Source organism: Lonchura striata, chromosome 13 (assembly GCF_046129695.1).
Source record: "Lonchura striata isolate bLonStr1 chromosome 13, bLonStr1.mat, whole genome shotgun sequence".
Classification (NCBI taxonomy): Eukaryota; Metazoa; Chordata; class Aves; order Passeriformes; family Estrildidae; genus Lonchura; species Lonchura striata.
In genome coordinates, this window is record NC_134615.1 from 20,420,768 (window position 1) to 20,426,951 (window position 6,184).

Here is a 6,184-nt window from a genome sequence, read left to right on the forward strand (position 1 = left end):
CACACTTAATAATCACTTAAATCAACCACTCAGAGCTGGTAATTGATCCTGTAAGATTGAAAACTCTTTTCCATGGACAGAGATCACAGCCAGTGTCTCTGGGGGCTCTGAACAGGGGGGTTCCTGACCCCTGCCAGGGTCCCAGACCTGCCAGGGCAGCCAGAGGGAAGCTCTGGACTCCCACACTGTGGGATCAGGATTTAGACGAGGCAGTCCCAGCTCTGTCCTGGCTGGAGAACAGGATCCAGAAAATTGGAAATCTCCTGATTCCAGCTCTCACCCTGAGCACCACACACAAGCTGGCTGTTCAGCCTGGGGGAAAAGAGACTCAGGGGTGCTTTTATCACTCTACAACTCCTGAAAGGTGGCTGTGCTCAGCTGGGGTTGGGCTCTTTCTCCAGGAACTGACAGAACCAGAGCACACAGCCTCGAGCTGCACCAAGGGAAATGCAGGTTGGATATCAGGAAAAAGTTTTTCACAGAAAGGTGATAAAGTTCTGGAATGGCTGCCCGGGGAGGTGGTGCAGTCCCCATCCCTGGGTGTGTTTAACAAAGCCTGGATGTGGCACTGGCTGCCAGGGTTGAGTTCAGGTGTTGGGGCTGGGTTGGACTCGATGATTTTGAAGGTCTCTTCCAGACTGGTGATTCTGTGGATTCTGTTTGAGGAAGGTTTTCTGCCCTCTCTGAGCATCTGGAGGTCCAAACTAAAGGGCATGCTTTGTCTGAGCACATGCACATCAGGAAATAAATTTGGTCGGCATTTTTGACCTCCCTGAGAGCTTAGCAACAGAGAGGTTTGAAAGAGAGGCCTGGTGATAATCAGCAGGAAGCTGTTGCTGATAAATGAAGTTTTCCCTCCATTTTCTCTCCGACTCTGCAGGCTCATTTGGACTGTGCATTTTGATGTTTCTCTCAGAGCTGAAAACATCTTGACGACACTAACTGTGAGGTAAAAATTACATAAATGCTTTTCTTACCAAGTGCTTTTTATTTCAGTTCCAGAGCATTTCTGAATCACACCATTTTCATGACTGATATCAAGGCAATCATTTCAGTGGTGCAGCTCAGGATCACTGAAATTCCACAAATATCCAATACAGAGTACAGGATACAGCCACATAGATAATAATTTCTCTTTCTGATGACCCTCTACAGCCTGATACTTGACTGTTCTGAGGGTCAAGGTTGGTGTTTTTACCATTTCCATGCATTTCTACAGCCAGGAGCAGCAGACATGATTAAGACAGAAAAAGGTTTGGTTCAAAGAGAAGCTGTATGAAAGGTGTCTGCACAGGGCCAGGTGACACAGAGATTGTCCCTGTGCCACCATGAGTTAGAGAAAATTACACCCATTTCAGGATTTGAAGAGGCAAATGGACAGAAAAAAAGTTTTCATTTTCTAGGAAGAAAATCTGAAGAGATTCTAACCAGATGTTGCAAGTGCTCTGTTATGGATATCTCTATTTACCAGTACTGCTATTTTCTGAGCTCTCCCTGTACACACAGACACACACCTGACTTATAGTGCACACTGAAGTATCTGCCATTGGCTGGTGCAGAATTAAAAGGGAAAAGGTAATATTGTGGTCACAATCCAGCTGCCATTGTAAAATTCTCTCTTTGTCATCCCAGCCATATCACTGAGTATCTCTGTGCCTCGCTTTCCTAGTCAAAAACCAAATAAATATAATTACTGTGGTCTTCTAAGAACTGTGCTCGTATAATACTGAAATATGACAGCAGACTCCCATTCAGGGAGAAAGACAGGAGGTATTAAAAAGTTGGTCTTCATCTAATTCTGCTGGAGAAGACAGCTTTTTAACAGGTGGGTAAGTTACCAGAAAGACCGATTATTTAAAGTTATGTAGCTCAAGAATAAAACAAAGAAGTGCTTTCAGCTTTCAAACAGAAAGAGAAATAGTGTTAAAATTCCATTAGCTACTGTGACAAACTGCCAGATTAAAACATGAATTGCTAAGCAGGTGAGGTGGGTTTGAATACTGAATGCTGTTGATTTTTTTCCCCACTCCTGTTTTAATTTATTTCTCAAATCATTTAAAACTAGTGAAGGAAGGTCTGAGAATATTTTTTTCTTTTTTCAGTTTTCACTAGTGAGATTGATTTCTTCCTCTTGTTTTTCTTAATACCATACTTTTAAAATTACCATACAAATCCAGTTCTCCATTTATGATGCATTAAATGTAAAAAAAAAAATTATTCCAATTATGTTTCTTCCCAAGCCTAGAGACCTTGTGTTGAAAGCAATATGCATAAAACTCATTGTTGTGTATTTAGTACTGCACTGTTGTTAAAAAGTACTCTTGAGCTCTTCTTAATAACTTGGCTGGTTCTCCTTGGGATCTGTATTTTAGTCCATGAGATGTTAGCCTTGTAGAGGCTGAAATATAAAGATGTTATGTGATCATGTCAGTGTGGAGCTGTGCTTGCAGGGCAGTCCCTGCAGAGCTGGGAGAGGTGCCCAGCTGAAGGGTGCTGCACTTTTCCCTTGCAGAGGGAAGGAGAGAGATTTTCCTCCTCGTGTGAGTCCCTGCATCTGCTCTGGGGATGAATTTATGATGCTGACACCAAACATCTTTTAAAATCCCATCACCAGGGGAGCAATCAAGCCCTACCCTCATCCCCCTTGTCAGACCCCAGCCTGTCTGACAGCCCTAGTGCTTTGCAAGTTTTGTGTTTCGAAAGTGAATTCAGAGCTGCTTTGCTCGTTCCTCCTTCCAAAGTCTTTCCGTGTTTGTTTGGAATTCCCATTCTCCATCTGGGGACAGATCCCTCCCAGCACCCAGGGCTGCCAACAGCAAAACCTGCAGCACTGCAGACCCCAAGGGTGGCTCAAGTTCCTGCTGTCAATAATCCCACTTTTCCCTGATCCCTGGCTGCTTCATCAGCTCTTCATGCAGAGGAGCTTTTGGACTGATTGAAGGCACTCTAGAGCTTGGCACAAGGATTAAGAACTTTAGGAAGGTCTAAGAGCTCCTTGTGAGCTTCCCTGCCCAAAGCTGGCATTGCATCCTGCAAAGTGATCATTCTGCTCTCTCCATCTGTGTTCCCCACCTCCTCTTACCCTGCAAAGTCATGAGGCCTTATCAGCTGCAACTGCTAAAAGGGCAGGGAGGAAAAATAATCAGCAAATGTTTCATTCACCATAATCTAAAAATGGTGATGGCACTGAGTCAGCAAAGGTGGGACTGGGCAAGGAATGGATCTGTGAGTCATGTTTATAACCAGCTTTTGTTGTAAACACTACAGAGATGCATTAATTAACGATAAAATCAAGGGAAATGCCTGGCAGGATAGAGACAGAGACAGAGAGATTAGAGAAGATGGAAGGCACTTGTAAACTCAGGCTGAACCTGAGGAAATGATTGTGTGTCCACTGTGGGGGATTAATCTAAAGCAAACCAGGCATGAAGTAGGAAGAGAGATGAATGCAATGAAAAGCAAGAGTCAGGAAAGCAGAAATGCTGTTTGGTTTTACAACATGTTAGGCTAGCATACAGCAAAACATAAAATGACTCCATTTGTTCAGCTTATCCACCAAACAAATCAAAAGATGTTTGTAGAGATTTTTGCAAAGAAGATGCAATGGATCATGGATTACATGGGAGTACTGCTAAATTCTCACCTCCTGTGGCTTTGGGTTTCACTGTTTGAAAGAGATTTGCAGAATTTGAAACAAATGGGGTTGACAAAGTCATTTAAAGACATGGAAGTTTTGCCTAGTGAAAAAAAGGTAAAAGAACTTAGAAGATTATGAGTGGCACCACCCATCTACAGCTGTTGAGTGGCTGTTAGCATGAGGGGAAAGGAAATCCTTCTCTCAATGTTTCAAGAAAGTCCTCAAATGTCATGCTGAATGCCTGAACTAGAAACAGAAAATGTCTTAAATAAAATGCCATGTAGGCTCCTGAAGGAAAAGGAGTTTTTCCAGTGAAGCTGCTCTTCTCCCCAAAAGTTTTGTCCTCATCCAGTGCTGGTTTGGATGAGTGTAAGCAGGAGAGGATGGGGTTTGAGAGGATGGTTTTTCCCCTTGGCTCGAGTGAGGACAAGACACACTGCTGCAAACTAAAAGCAACACCCCTACTCCCTTTTAAACAGCACAAACAGCAGCAGAGCATTTTCACATTCACTTCTCTCATTTGGCCTTTAAAACCTCTCACCTGGAGCTTAAATGACAGATCCTCCTGTTTCTGCAACGCTTTCTTCCTGGCCCCTTTCAATAATTTATATTCATCTACACCTCATGCCTGGGCTCCTTTTCATTGCTCCTTTGATAAATAACAAGACATGAAAGGTACAGGAGATGCTGAGATATGACCATGGCTCCAAACACTCCTGGTGTTGCAGGGAAATAACTTCATTAACACTCAGGCTCTTATTGCTTGCCTGGGAAATATCCAGGCAGTGCCTGACGTAGAAATGTGTGGCAGCAAGAGAGGGAGAAAAGGACTCCTTGTGTCTGCAGTATTTCTTTATGCTTTCAAACCAGAATTTTCACAGTTCCTTTTAACCATTTCATATGGAAAAACACAATAAATGTGTCCAGGAAACCCTTTCCTTGAAGCAAGCAGAAATGATAATGTTATTTGTTTTTACCCACAGCAGTGTTTAGACACGGGCTGCAGAGACTCCAAGTCCCTGGGAATTTTACATTAGTGCATACATTTTTTTAGCAGTCTGTGCCCAGAACAAATTCTGTCTCCAAGATGTCACTGTTTAGAACTTTCCTTTTTAGCAGGGATGTGGAAGGACTTCAGTAAATGGCAGCACTTGGCGCAGCTCCATCCCACTGAACAGAGACTAATTTGAATTTTATTCCTTCCAGACTATTTATTTCGATAGCAGAGAACAAGAAACTTCTTAGAGGGTGATAGAGATCTCTCCTGTTGCTTGTCCTTCCCTTCTGGGTATTTAGCTGGCCAAAAGGGCCAGTCTTTCATGCCTAATGACCTCCAATAAATAACTGCACTCAGTGGCCCAGCCCAGGCTTTGTGTGTGGGTGTCGATTTTCCTTCTAGTAATATTTAATCTGCTGAAGGGATTAGAAATAGGAAAAGATTTTGATTAGAATGAAATCACCCAAATTGCCCTAAGCTCCTAAAGTAATACAGGCAGCAGAAGTAGCAGTGAGCTTTCCCTGACACCATTCTTGGTGGAGTCCTTCAAGACAACTCTGATTTCTAACCATGTCCTGGATGAGTCTCCTTAACCCTCCACACTCTGGTTGCTGCTGGGCTTTTCTGGAATAGTTTTGCACTGTTTCTGCAGCAATTGTCCTTCCCAGAGGAACGTTCCCCAGCATGTTTCCCCACCAGGAATCATCTCAGTGTATTGGGCCACGGGGATGGAACCAAGCAATAAAATCCTGTGTTTAATTCTAAGGTTTGGCTTACAGGCCCAAAGCTCTGAGTATTCCCTGCATTTTGGGTTCCAGCAGCCTGGGTGGTGCTCTGTAAGAGTGAGCAAAGATGGTGAGATGAGCAGGGCCAGCAGAACCTGCCAGCACTGGCTGGAGGAGAGGAAGGGCCCGTGTGTCATTATAGGACACGTGAAAATTGCAAAGTGAAAAAAGAGAGCGTTTATTTTCTGACTTTAGCATTTATACTTTTCCAAAGGTGACAGTGGATTGGAGGGTGAATGTGCCACCCCTCCAAAGACATTGGACAAACCAAGTTTCTCTACCTCTATGACGGAATGTACAACAATAGGTTTTTTACAGAAAGTTGTGTGAGAAAATTCTCTATCAGAATGTAAACTCAGAAGGCTTTAGAAAAATCTTAAGAATCAGGGTGACACCTGTGCTCTCAGGGCACCAAGGAGGGTGGTCCAGGCTCCAGGGAAGCAGAGCTGAGCTGCACATCACCTGCAGAAAAGTTCTGCAAGAGGAGGTGTCAGCATCAGTCACATCCTCAACTCTGAATTCACTCCAGGCACTAAAAGTGATATTAACACATCTTAAGCTAATGAGTCCCTTGAATTGTAATTCCTTCCAGAAGCTATTTGCAATGGACTTAGCTGGCTAATGGTTATGTGTTTGAACTTCATCCTTTCATAATAAATTCCACTGCTAATTCCTGGCTTTCCTGAGGCTTTGTTCTGCCAGATTCACACCGTGGACCTCTCCTGGGATGCCTTCAGAGCAAGAGCAGGCTGCTGATTTGCAGTC